Source organism: Ambystoma mexicanum, chromosome 3q, assembly GCF_040938575.1.
Source record: "Ambystoma mexicanum isolate Mex_15411 chromosome 3q, UKY_AmexF1_1, whole genome shotgun sequence".
Classification (NCBI taxonomy): domain Eukaryota; kingdom Metazoa; phylum Chordata; class Amphibia; order Caudata; family Ambystomatidae; genus Ambystoma; species Ambystoma mexicanum.
In genome coordinates, this window is record NC_090926.1 from 237981520 (window position 1) to 237996226 (window position 14707).

Here is a 14707-nt window from a genome sequence, read left to right on the forward strand (position 1 = left end):
ACAATCCAGGACAAGGTTAAAGGAAGCCTTTTCTCAGAGAAGGGCGGGTCCGCAGCATGTGGTGAGAAGAGCCTGTGCGTGGTGGAAAATGTATCTTCTTTGGTTCTAATACCACTCCTGGAGATGCTTTCATGCACCATTGCCATTGCCATGCTCTAAAGCTCTACGTTGAAGATTCAACACATTAAATGGAAATCTTCCTGCACCTTCAATTTCCCTTCACAGAAAAGGGGCCACAAATGACCTGCTGAAGGGATGCTTTGATACGAAGGTTTCTGTGTTTGCATCAATATGAGAGCCATGTTCATTAAGTGGGCTCAGGTCATTGACCACGTTGGTTTCCAAGAAGGGCTGGGCTGTTGGCTCCCAGATCCTCTATCTTTGCAATGCTTAAGTTTACTCCCTAAAGTAGTGAGAGAATAAGTTGAGATGGTGCTAGCTGACAAAAATGTCTAAGAGGGATTTGTGAGGTAATTCAGGGTTCCTTAATATCAAATATATAGAGCATTTTGCAAGCTTAATTGCCTTCTTGCGCTTTTCTCCGAGATGCAAAATACTTAATGAGTATGTTTGATAAAGACTAAACACATAGGAGAATTTCGAAGAGTCCAGCGGGAGGAGTAGTGGTGCCGCGCGTGGAGAGAACGCAACAGAGGTGGAGATGATCCCAATCAACATGAAGCGGAATTCAGTACCTGAAAAGTGATCAGCGATTGGGAGGTTAGATCAAGAAAATACACATATGAGATTAAACAGGGTACGCTGACCAGGCCCTTACAGCCAAATGGCTAGCTCACGCACAACATGCTCACCAAAGGATTAGGGCGATGCCACGCGACAAAGGTGCCAAAACATGTTCAGGACTACTCAGCACTTCATGCTTTCCAGGTCAATACATTGAGTACCAGGAGTGGGCAATAACACATATATAATAATAATATAATAAGTACTGAGAAGTAGAGCCAAATGAAGCGCCATATAAATCACTGTACTATTATTGCTATCAGGAGTAGACTAGGTTTGCCTCCCATACACACACAAATACACACATGCACGCATGCACACACATGCACGCACAAACACACGCTGCATGATGCGGAAGGCAGGCGATGCGTTCCAGGTTTTCTGAGTCTGTCCCTTCCTTGTTGTATAAACTAGGAGAGGTCTCGTATTTAATAACTCAGATACAAGGGATTCTACTTGTTGGAAGCTCTCGTGCTGTGGTGGAGCGGCTGCTCTCCCACACACTCCGAGATTCCCTTCCTGGATTTCATGGTGGTGCACCTTCCCCTTTAGTAAACATTGCCGCCTGCTCACCCTCGAGGCCTGTGCTTCGCTTGCAATGATGTGAATTGGATATTCTAGATCAACAGGCGTAGGTGCCAAGGCAGCAGAAATGCAGGACTGCGAAGGTTCAGCATTCGAGGCCCCCAGATCCGAACTGCCATCCTTGCAGTAGCACTGAGGTGGGCTACCTGGCCACGACCTGCACTCCTTAATATCGATGATAGAGCACAAGGCTGTCCCCCAGGTTTCCTGACCCTGCCTGGTGTCTAACACACGAGAATGACCAACCACCCCCTCAAAAATCGAGGAGTTTACACCGAAAGCTACAGGCCCTAAACCCACCAGCTGGGCGCTGCACCCTGGGCAAGGCAGGGTGGTGTCACACACATCTAAAGAGACTTCTTGCCTGAGCCTCAGCTTCCTGCAATTGCTCTCGTTCAAACTCCTGTGATGGGGGAACGCAGTCTCCCTGCAGCTCACCCAGTACATATTTACAAGGACCCCCATTTTTTATGGAAATGGGAGTGCTCAGCTGACCGTGTGCACACTCTCTTCTCTGGGGGAGTTTCTGTTCGAAGCACTAGCCCCACCTCAAATGCATTCAAAGACACGCATGGGCAGGGAGACATCTTTTCGTTTCTGGTGTTTCTTGTATAGTGTTTATGTTGCCCTCGGGCTGCTTCAAAGCGCGGGGGGGGGGTGAGAGGGGGGTCAGAGCATTAGAGAAGGGAAAGGGGGAGGGGATGAGTCTATGGGGTGTTGCATGAGGGTCACTTTCTGCAATGTGAGGGTCTGTGAGGCTATGTGAATTTGAGTTGGAATCCGCAAGCGGTCCTCCTATTGGTTTTTGCTGGTGTGCTTGCTCTGTTGCAGGACGAGCCACGGTAGGGGCTTTGTAAGGCTCGGCTGTGTGACTGTATATAATGTTGACTAATTGTTACACAGCACACTACCAACTTGGTGGCGTGATTCATGGGATTTTTAGTGCGGTGCAAGCAAACAAGATTCACAGAGCGTTGCAAAGTGTATTTTTGCAGTGCAAAGGCACTCTGCACCAGGGTAAATGGGCCTAATTTACGGTGCAAAGAGTACTTTTGCAGTGCCGGCTGCAAAGAGTACTTTTGCAGTGCAAAGCGACTTTGCACTGCAAAAATACAGTGCACTGCAATTTGTTGGTAATGAAAGTCACTTTGAATTGCGCTAAAAATTCCATGAACTGGGCCCTTAGACTTTGCTAGGTAACGCCTGGGAGGATTTCCCCATTTGCAGAGCTATGGTCCACCTAAGAGGACTGGAACACAGCCAGCCTATCACAAAGCATTCTTCCCCCTGCATCCCTGCCTCCCTGTACTTCCCTCCTTTCCTTCCTCTTATCTTCCCCACGATTATTTTCTTTCTTCCAGCAGACTACGGTCTAGATGGCACGAGTGGGGGCCCATGGCCCGCACCAAGGACAAGCCGCGCCGCTCTAATCCGCTGGTGATATGGCACAGTGTAAACGTATATGAGCATCATGTATCGTGCACAAGCAGAACACTTGAGGGTGGAAGCAATGGCAATATGGAGGCTGGAGGAGGCAGGTTTTGCACAAAGGGTGGGCAGTGGTATTAGAGCATGACACGAGCCCGCTGGTGGAGGGGGGCATTGGGAGCATACAGACACGCATGCCGCACACATTATTTGCAGTATTGCACCGGCTTCGACATACACAGCTTTGCAGCGTGAGAAAAGTCCTCTTTGCACCACGCTAAATGGGACTAATTCATGCTTTTGTGTGTGAATTAGACCCATTTAGCGCAGTGCAAAGCGTACTTTTGTATTGCAAAGTCCCTTTGCTCCGCTCTGTGAATTAGGCCCGGTGCAAAGTGTATTTTTGCAGAGCAAAGTCACTTTGCTCTGCGCTAAACATTCTGTGGGTTAGGCCTTTTGCCTCTTTGTTGCCCTTGTTCCGCTCTTTATCCGACACTTATTAACCCGTGCCCCCTTACTGCACACACCCTCTTCCCCCCACATCCCCTTGCTCTCTGAGCAGTGGCTCTCACAGAGCGGGGCCATCCTCTACGTTGCCGCCCCTCCCCCCACCCACCGTATCCCAGACATAGATGCAATGGTTACGTCCCCAGCTCAAGGGCAAGGTGCTCGCCTTGGAAGCAAGATGACACGGAGCAACATGGGTTTGATCCCCGAGTCTGCGCTTAGAAACCTCTGGGTATTAAGCGCGTTATAAATAACCTATCATATCATATCATAATCATAAGAACCACAGAAACGATACAAAAAAGTAAGTGGACCTAGCAGCCCCCAGCCTTATGAGTGATCCCAGAGCCGGATACGACCGGGCCAAGGAACGCCCCTTCTGCCTCCCTCAGAAGAGACAAGGCCTTGCGTACCCCCAGGGGTGGTGGGGGCAGAGAGGTAACCCTCTATGCAGGCTGTCCCTCTAGCGCACACTTCGGGGGCTGGCTAGCCCCTGAACCAATAAGCACCCCTCTTCCAGGAGGTCACTCAAACTAAGGAGAAGATTTATTCGAAAGATACTTTTATGAAATGCACCACTTCAATGGCAAGAAAGTACCCCCATCCCGCCACCCCCAGCCCCCACCCTCGCGCTTGTAGCTTTCGTTCCTCCCCATCTGCTCTCAGGCGAAGGGTGTGGCGGCCTCAGCTCTGTGTGAAAGGCCGGATTCTGCTTGCTAGCAGTTTTCTGTTTATAATTAAAGCTGATTCAACAGCATTCTGGCCCCACCCGAAGCCTGCCTGAGCCTTTCACACACACACCCCATCATTCCTCCCGCCACCTGAAAACGCTCGCTCCCAGCTCAGCAACGGACCTGTCACGTCCTGCGACTTGAAAGTCCACGTGAAGTACGACAAATATGGCATAGTTGGCATTCTGGCGGCCCCTCGCTTTACGGGTTGACAGGCTGCATTAACACGCCTGTCTTCTTCGGGTGTTTCCCACCAGCCAGCATTGTGCCTGTTGGCAGAGCCCCAGCACAGTGCAGCCATGAATGAAGCTTGTCAAGGCACTGCAAACTCTACACACGCATAGCACACACGAGGTTCATAGGAGAGAGGCGTGAGTGGATTTAGCAAGACAAAGAACAAAAAACACACGAAAGCTAGCCGGTTCTAGGAAGCACCAAAATGGCCGTCCCTACCAATAAGCCTGGAGGTGTCTTAGCGTGGGGAAGCTGTGCAGGTGCGTCAGATAAAAAGAACAAACCACCTTTTTCGGCCTGTCCCTCCCTCCTCCTGCCTGGTTATCATGTACAATATTAAGGGGTCCCAAGACATGTAAAGTGGAAAACTCGGCCGCAAGCTTTATTAGACAATAAGATATGCATAAAAACCACACCAACAAAAAACAGAAATGGTATGAGCGGGGACCCAGCTCCATCGTGGGGCCAACTCGCGGCTGACCCCTGCTGCCCTTCAAAACCGAGCTCGCGACTTGCATTAGACCCAGCGTTGAGCCGTGTCATACTTTATCTTTGCCGCTTGCTTCCGTACTTTTGTCCATCAACTTTTTTACATTGCCTCTTGCTGAGGCGTTAGCTCTGTGTCGCATTTTCACCCCCTCCTTAGGTATTTTAGACCTTCTTTCCTTTGCCTCTTTTCGAGGCATTTAGGGCTGTGTCGCGTTTCCACTTTCCATTGTTTTAGGTGTCCACTTTTAGATGGTGTCTAATTCCCCTTGCCCCTCTTCGGGGTGGGTGTGAGGTTTTTCTTGTGCACCTGTGCGCTTGTCGTCACTGGAGCCGTACACCGTGCCAAGAGGAAAATGATCTGAAGAGGGGCTATCCTGCCTGGTCCAGATATAGTCCAAAATCGGCCTGAGGGCACGTAGCACTTCTTGCTACTTTAGAGGGCCAGTGCCGGGAGGGGTCGCTAGATCTTTGGTGTCAGGGGCTGGGACCACATGTTTATCAGGTGTTTTAGCTGCCCCAGCCATCTTTGCCAGTCCCGGGCGCCTAGTAGTATGGGTCGTCTTTCCCCTCCTGAGCGCCTCCTTGCACACCTGGGTGTCAAAGGAAACGCGCCTTTTTGGTGTTGCCCATTTCCTTGTGGGGGAAGCCTTCCTTCCTACATGCCCACCTCCCACCTTATGCCTCTGGGCTTTCTATCTCCGGGCCCATGGGAAAGAGAGGCCCTTGAGAGGAGGGGTGGTCGGATAGTCAATGGCTGGCTTAGTGCATGTCTCCCGGTACTGAGGGTCTGTGGCTTGCAAAATGAGTGGCATGTTCAGTGTCCCTTGATAACGTCGGTGTGTGGCATGGTGGTGACGAGATAGTTCAATGCATGTCTCTCGGTACTGTGGGTGTGTGGCTTGCAAGTGAGTAACTAGTTCAGTGCACGTCTCTCAGAACTCGGTTTGTGTATTGCAAGTGAGTGACTAGTTCGTTTAATGTCTCTCAGTACTGAGGGTGTGTCACTTGGGGATGACAAGCTGGGTCAGTGCATGCCTCTTGGTACTGAGGGTGTATGGCTTGGAAGTGACTAGCTCAGTGCATATCACTCGGTACTTAGGGTGTGTGGCTTGCAAGCGAGTGACTAGTTCAGTGCATAGGTTTCAGTCCAAAGGGTGTGTGGCTTGCAAGTAACTAGTTCAGTGCATGTCCCTCAGTTCTGAGGGTCTGTGGATTAGAGGTGGCGGGATAGGTCAGTACATGTCTTTCGGTACTGAGAGTTTTTGGCTTGGTGGTGAAGAGCTGGGTCAGTGCATGTCTCTCGGCATTGAGGGTGTGTGCTATAGTGGCGGTGAGCTGGGTCAGCGCATGACTCTCGGTACTGAGTGTGGGTGGCTTGCAAAAGAGTGTCTAGTTTTGTGCATGTCTATTGGTAATGAGGGTATGTGGCTAGTTGGTGATGAGCCGGGTCAGTGCATGCCTCTCTGTACTGAGGGTGTTTGGCTTGCAAATGATTGTCTAGTTTGGTGCATGTCTGTTGGTAATGAGGGTGTGTGGCTTGGTGGTGACGAGCTTGGTCAGTGCATGCCTCTTGGTACTGAGGGTGTGTGGCTTGGTGGTGACGAGCTGGGCCAGTGCATGTCTCTTGGTAGTGAGGGTGTGTGGCTTGGTGGTGACGAGCTGGGTCAGTGCATGACTCTCAGTACTAAGGGTGAGTGGCTTGGAAGTAAATATCTAGTTCAGTTTATGTCTCTCAGTACTGAGGGTGTGTGAATTAGTGGTGGTGAGCCGGGTCAGCACATGCCTATCGGTACGGAGGGTGTGCGGATTAGTGGTGATGAGCTAGGTCAACTCATGTCTCTCGGTACTGAGGGTTTGTGGACTTGGTGGTGATGAACTGGGTCAGTGCATGTCTCTCGGTACTGAGGGTTTGTGGGATTTGTGGTGACATTCTGGGTCTGTGCATGTCTCTCGGTACTGAGGGTTTGTGGCGTGCAAGTGAGTGAGGATCTTAGACTTGCAAGTAAGTGACTAGTTTAGAACATGTCTCTCGATACCGAGGGCGTGTGACTTGCAAGTGAGTGACTCTTCAATTGCATGTCTCAGTACTCAAGGTGTGTGGCCTGTAAGTGAGTAACTAGTACTGAAGGTATGAGAATTGCAATTGAGCGACTTGTTTAGTGCATGCCTTGCAATGCTCAAGTTGTCGTGTCTGAAAATTAGTGGCTTGTTCTGTGAATGTCTTAGTGCTGAGGGTGTCGAGCTTAACAGTGTGTGACTTGTTTGATGCACATCTCCCATTACTGAGGGTGAGGAGCTTGGCAGTGAGTTACTTGTTTGATGCACATCTACAAACTCTGAAGGTGTGGAGCTTGGCAGTGAGTGGCTTGTTTGATGCACATTTCCTAGTACTGGGGGTGTAGGGCTTGGTAGAGGGTGGCTGGTTCACCACATGTCTGTACGTTGTGAAGGTGTGGGCCTAGGGGGAAGGTTATCCTTCTGTCTAGGTCCCTCAGCACAGAGGTGGCAGAGCCTAAGAAGCTTGGGTGTGTGGCATTAAGAGGAGCGGCTCTTTCAGGACCTATGTCTAGATACGGCGTGTGGAGTTAGTGGTTAGTGGCCGGTTCCACATATATTTGTGCGGAAGTTGGGACTGTGTAGTGCACATGTTGTTGTGCGGAGGTTATTGAGACTGGCTGTGAGTGCATAGTTCGTTCGGTATGAGTCAGTACAGTGACTGTTGGGCTTAGTAGTTATGTTATGTTAAGGGTGATTGACAGAGCACACCTGATTTACTGCCTATTTCCAGGGATGTCTGATGTGCAGAATTCTTCTGAGGATGTCATGTAATAGAACTTGGATTAGGTGATCCAAGTGGTCCTGGCAGGGGCGATGGGCAAAGTAGCTATAAGACCCTGCCCCCATTTCCTACCAGTGGGGGTTAGATAAGGTAGTGCTTGAGCATCTGTGTGGTTCCTGATTGGTGCTGTCAGGGGGAATGGTGATGCAATGGCCTTTGGGAGCCATGCCAAGGTCTCTGATTGTGGGGCAGGCCAGGTATGTAGTCGGGCAGGGGCTCAAATGCTTTTAGCCATGTCTGTCTTGGTGTGTAGAGGTGTTGATGTATGAGGGTCTATGCAGTTCTTGGAGTGGTTGGAAACAGTACAGCCTGCTTAAAAAACAATAAGGGCACAGGATCTTGCACCTTTATTAGGTTAACTCCACATTGTGTTGTCTGATAGTTTTCTAGACTAGTGGGTGTTTAACTCAGGTAGTGCTGAATAGCCACGTGGTCTTGAACGTTACCAGCCATACCCATGAAATTAACATAATAAAGGTATCACGTCTGCAAGATCGTGTGTAGTTTTGTGTAAACTACACACAAAACTCAAACAATATGCAAAGCACACATTTGGGGTATCAGCATTCTCCTGCATAGTGGTGAGACTTTGGAACTCGCTGTGAAAGGAAATTCAAACAACAGAAGAACACCTAAAATTCAGGAAACTGCTAAAAACATGGCTCTTTAACTCACCCAGCTAAGGAGGGAACACCAGAGAAGGAAAACCACCAAATCAATAGCCATAGAAACTCTGGAACTGGATCACCCAAAGAAATAAAACACCCAACCCCAAACATGTAAAATAATATGAATCCAACGGATCAATACAACCAACAGAAAACTCAGATGACCAGCAACTAACCCTACTAACAACTCCCCAATACTCTGTACACCCACCCTCCAACACTCAAGAAACAAGACACACACCGCTGCCACACAACAAAACCGCTGCAACCTACAAGCACTGTACTGACTGTCCGCGACACCCAAGATGCATATAAACCACTCATATACAACCACGCATCAAACACCGCACATCGTCAATCAACTACAAACAGCCCAGCACGCAGTGAACGATCTTCCCAAACTGAAGCTACCAACAGCACATCAGACCCATTTGGCACTTTTCCCTCTCAATCCCACTAACTAACCCATACCAACATCCTTCCTTTTCAGATCCGCCTACGAGCCTGAAGACCATGCAAAATGCAGCGGTGCGCGGTAGAAATCACAATAACATAACATAAAGGCAAGTTGTTCTGTGTGCAATCGTTGGTTTAGAGCAGTTTGTGATGGTGTGCTCTTTGGAAGGCCTTACATGGCGTACGTTTGTGTGGTAGGTGAGCCATGCAAATATGAAGGAGCGGGAGAACCTTGGGTACCTTGCAGGCCTGTCTGTGGTTGCAGATGTGGTATAGGAGTGTCTGTGGGATTTCTGATCAGCGCTCTCGAGTGGACGCGGCTGCCCTGGTCTGTAGAGAGCCTGAGGTAGTCGAAGTCTCTGATAATGGCATATATTCCTGATCTGATGGGGCGTGTCGGAGTGTGTCCTGTGGGCACAGAGCCTAGTGGTGAGAGCCTGCTTCGGTGAATGCAACAGCTCTGGTTTTATGGGGCCTGGATCTTAAAGTGCATGTCTTCCTGCTGAGACTGTGAGGTCCGCAGTGAGTCTGTCTCAGTGTGGGGCTTCTGGTTCAATGCATGACCCAGTACTGTGGGTGTGTTAGGGCCCGCTGGCGCCGGGTGTCTGCATTGAGGATGCATGGTCCACCGGTGAGTAGCTAGTTCACTGTTCACACCTTAGCATTCAGGATGTGTGAGTTGATAACGAGTGACTGGTTTGGTGCCTGTCTCAGTACTAGGGTTTCGGGTATTGTGATCAGTGTGCTCCACTGCACTTGTCCCATTAGAAGAGTTGTGTGTGATTCCCTGTATGCATCTGAGTGATGAGGGTGTAGGTCTGGTGTGATCTCAGTATGATATGAAATGATTGGTTATTTAGAACACCCTTAATACCCACAGGTTTTTAAGCGCGGACCTGGGATCGAACCTGTGTTGCTCAGTGTCGTCTTGCTTGCAAGGTGAGCACATTGCCCCTGAGCTATCCTCCCGAGACAAGTGCTAAGAGTGCAGGACCTAGGGGTGAATAGCTGGCTCACTGCATGCATCTCACTGCTGAGGACGTGAGGCCTGGCCGTGAACTGCCGTCCAGTGGATTCCTTTTGGCACAGAGGGCGTGAGGCCCCGGGCGGTTGCTGGTCCAATGCCTTTCTCTACTCGCAACGCACCTGCCGCGTTTTGGTGAGCGTTTGGTTTCTCTGTACACCCGCTGGGTGTACTGAGATGGTCGCGCCCAGTGGGGCGTGGTTCACTTCATCTGCCACAGTTGCAGAGGGGGCGAGCCAGGTGGGGCACCGACCAACTCAGACAATGATTCAGAGTTGACTCAAGTTTCAAACCACTGGCCAAGAAAACACTAGCCAAGCCCCAGCTGCTCGCCCTGGAAAACAGCCATAATATCTTGCCTGGTCGGAGGTCATCGGCCTGTCGTCGTGTTCTGCCTCCGGCAAGCTTGCCGTCCCTTCAACCTTCGCTCACCTGAGAAGAACGCTGGTGGGGGTGGGGATCACACCTGGCAAGTCCCCACAAATACATTTTAACAACTCCTCTTTGCTAGAGCGGAACAGAGCACTGTCACCAGCTGTGAACATCTGGTGATGAGAATATGCGCATTTGTGCTCGAACCCCACTTCCCACACAGCTCTAATCTGGCATAAACATCCCCCCTGCTTCCTACGGGCAATGCAGTGAATGTACAGTGGTAACACCTATCGAAGGTGTTTACTCTGACATGACTTAGTATTCCCATATTGCTAGTCTTCCGTTCAGAATGCAGAAAATAAAGCTGCAGCCACACTCTGTTTGCATAACATACATATGTATGTATCGGTTAAGTCGCTTTGTAATGTGACTTGTGTCACTTTCAAGTCATGTGTATAAAAAGCATTATTTAAGCTCTTTAAATCAGTCAATTAATACATATTTATATCTTATAGAGCTTAGAAGATATGTGGTCAAGTAGTGCTGACTGAGCTCAAATCCCAGCTTCAGCTCGTATCTAAATTGTATGATCCTGGACAAAACATGCTATCTCACCGTGCAGTATCTCCCAACATTGGGAACCCAGATGTGGGTTTTTCTTGGCAGGAAGCATGTCGTGGATGGTTTTATATTGTCTGGGGTGGGGCTAACACACCAGGGATGGGGTGTGTACTGTCTGGTGTTGGGCCAGGACACCAGGGATGGGCTTTGCTGGGGGCAAGAGGCCAGGTATGATTTTTTTGGGTTGGGCGATGTGGGAATGGAGGCTGCCATGTGGGGGTGTTGTGTGTGGTGTATGGGTTTTGTGTGGAGGGTGAGGAGGTTAGATGTCAATATGCATTGGTAATGTGGGATGTAGGGGTGCAGGAGCTAGCTATTGGTTTTGCTTTTGTGAGGAGTGGGGAGGTAGGATGCCAGGTATCAGTTTTGTGGGGGAGGGAGGGTGGGCTGGGAATGCGTTGTTGACTCAGTGCAGTACATGTCTCTAGACAGATATTGTGGCTTTAGTGCTGAGCGGATCAGTAATGCGGGATGGAGATATTGTGGCTTTAGTGCTGAGCGGATGGTGCAGTGCATGTGGCTCAGTAATGCGGGATGGAGATATTGTGGCTTTAGTGCTGAGCGGATGGTGCAGTGCATGTGGCTCAGTAATGCGGGATGGAGATATTGTGGCTTTAGTGCTGAACGGATGGTGCAGTGCATGTGGCTCAGTAATGCTGGGATGGAGATATTGTGGGTTTAGTGCTGGGCGGATGGTGCAGTGCATGTGGCTCAGTAATGCGGGATGGAGATATTGTGGCTTTAGTGCTGAGCAGATGGTGCAGTGCATGTGGCTCAGTAATGCGGGATGGAGATATTGTGGCTTTAGTGCTGAGCGGATGGTGCAGTGCATGTGGCTCAGTAATGCTGGGATGGAGATATTGTGGGTTTAGTGCTGGGCGGATGGTGCAGTGCATGTGGCTCAGTAATGCGGGATGGAGATATTGTGGCTTTAGTGCTGAGCGGATGGTGCAGTGCATGTGGCTCAGTAATGCGGGATGGAGATATTGTGGCTTTAGTGCTGAGCGGATGGTGCAGCGCATGTGGCTCAGTAATGCTGGGATGGAGATATTGTGGGTTTAGTGCTGGGCGGATGGTGCAGTGCATGTGGCTCAGTAATGCGGGATGGAGATATTGTGGCTTTAGTGCTGAGCGGATGGCGCAGTGCATGTGGCTCAGTAATGCGGGATGGAGATATTGTGGGTTTAGTGCTGAGCGGATGGCGCAGTGCATGTGGCTCAGTAATGCGGGATGGAGATATTGTGGCTTTAGTGCTGAGCGGATGGTGCAGTGCATGTGGCTCAGTAATGCGGGATGGAGATATTGTGGCTTTAGTGCTGAGCGGATGGTGCAGTGCATGTGGCACAGTAATGCGGGATGGAGATATTGTGGCTTTAGTGCTGAGCGGATGGCGCAGTGCATGTGGCTCAGTAATGCGGGATGGAGATATTGTGGCTTTAGTGCTGAGCGGATGGTGCAGTGCATGTGGCACAGTAATGCGGGATGGAGATATTGTGGCTTTAGTGCTGAGCGGATGGTGCAGTGCATGTGGCTCAGTAATGCTGGGATGGAGATATTGTGGGTTTAGTGCTGGGCGGATGGTGCAGTGCATGTGGCTCAGTAATGCGGGATAGAGTATGGTGGCAAGGGGCTGGTTGCGAGCTTGTGTTTCAGTGCTGGCACAGTGAATTCCTCTGAGGACTGAGGGAGTGAGGGCTATCAGTGAATGGTTGGGTGTGGTGGTGGGAGGTTGGTTCACTGCATGGACCCCGTTCTGAGGATGTGGATATCTGGTATCGTGGAGTGACTTGTTCACTCAGTTCTGAGGGCGTGGTAGCTCATCAGTGCAAGGTTACCATCAAAAAAGTATTAAGGTGAAATTAAGCAAAAGCTTTCAACTAAACATATATACATGTGTTGCTATGTCCACATCTGTCTGATCAATACATGAACTCCGCTGCTTAGGGCATATGGGGGTGGGCAACATATACCAGAGGGCCTTTGCCTGCTTCTTGCATCTCTTATGATTACTTGTGGTGGATTATAAAGGCCCGTGAGTATGGTAAGGGGAGTTCCAACATGAGTTCCAACATGAGACACCCATGGGGCTCTATTGATTGATTTGGGCTAATGATCTTTTAGTCTCGCATATGGTATTTCTGGCAAATTTTCACCTTACAAATGATCATCTGTATTTTGCATCATATGCACTGCATTGTTCACTGTTCCTTTGTATCACGTGCAGTGTATTTATTGTTCATTGTGCCTTTTCATCATATTCACTGTATTGTTCATCGTGCCTTTGTATCATATGCACTGTATTATGTGTTGTTCTTTTGCGTCATATTCACTGTATTGTTCATTGTTCCTTTGCAACATATGCACTGCATTGCTCATTGTACCTTTGCATCATATGCACTGTATTGCTCGTTGTGCTTTTGTATCATGTGCACTGTATTGCTCATTGTGGTTTTGCATCACATACACTGTATTGTTCATTGGGCTTTTGCAACATATAGGGTCTGATTCATGGAATTATCTGCGCAGAAAAGTGGGTACTTGTGTGTGCATGTGTGCGCAAATCTGCCATCATCGATTCATGGAATTGAATGCCCTCTACTTATCCAGGACATGAGTGAAGTTTGCGCTGGCTTGGCACGTCTGTGCAAGCCGTCGAGGGCCTTGTGCAGAGGGCTGGGAAGGGGGCAGAACTCAGAAAATGCAGAAGAACATGCAAACAAGTGGGCGTTATGAGGGACGGCCCGCAGGCAGTCCCTCGCAAGCCCACAAATGTGCGGCATGAGACGTATTCGTGGATTCGATCGCGCAATCCCACGGCAGGGAAATGGCCAAGCAAGTCCTTCATAAGATCCGCCACCCGAAGGCAGGCATAAGTACAAGTACACATGCGTGTAGGATTTTCAGCATGGAGGTGGGGTTGCAAGTCAGATTTCGGGGTGCGCACACTCAATCGGGGTTCCGATGTAATTTAGGGGTGTGTATAAGCAGTGTAGCGAGGTGCAGGAAGGTTTACGGGGGTTTGCACGCTGATTCTCCGAGTTTAGACTGAGTTGCAAATTTTCATACGCAGGTTCTCTCGGTGCCAGGAACAGTTACGAGGGACTCTGCACAGGATCCCCGAGATGCAAGGCTGCTTGCTGGGACCCCGTGTACTGTTTGAAGGTTGTGTGTATTTGCACCTGGCTGAGCGCCAAAGATAGCTGATCTTGCTGTTTATACTTAGTGTGTGGGCGTGTCGGGGGTTCCAGCCGCGACTTGTGAATATAGTTACTTTGTGTGAACAATTCCATGAATAAGTGGAGCACGCATTTTTCATTCTGCGCGCAGGCTAGTGCAGTGTCCTTCTCGGCGCACGGCCCTTGCAGGATTTCTGTGCACATTTCCATGAATCGGGCCAATGTGCGCAGAAATCCTGCAAGGGCAAGGTGCCGAGAAAGTCACTGCACGAGCCTGCGTGTAGAATAAAAAATGTGCGTCCCGTGTCATCATGGGATTGTTTGCGCAAAGCAACTGTATTTGCAAGTCGCGGCTGGAAGGCCCCCAACATGCCCACACGCAAAAAACATAAGCAGCCAGATCAGCTACCATTGCGCACTCCATGGGGCACGACTACACGCACCCTTCAAACAGTACATGGGATCCCCGGCAAGCAGACCTGCATCTTGGGGACGCTGTGAAGTGTCCCCCGTAAGTGTTCTTTGCACCCTGACAACCTGAGTATGAAAAATCGTAACTTGGTCTAACCTCAGAAAATCTGCGTGTTAACCCCTGTAAACCATTCATGCACCCCACTACACTGCTTACGTGCACCCCTAAATTACATCAGAACCCCCGATTGAATACACACACCCCGAAATCTGACATGTAACCCCACTTCTGCGCTGAAAAGCCTACGCGCAACTGTACTTAAGCCTGCCTTCGGGCTGCGGATCATATGAAGGGCTTGCATGGCCATTTCCCGGCTGTGAGGTTGCGCGATTGAATCCATGAATACGTGTCATGCCAC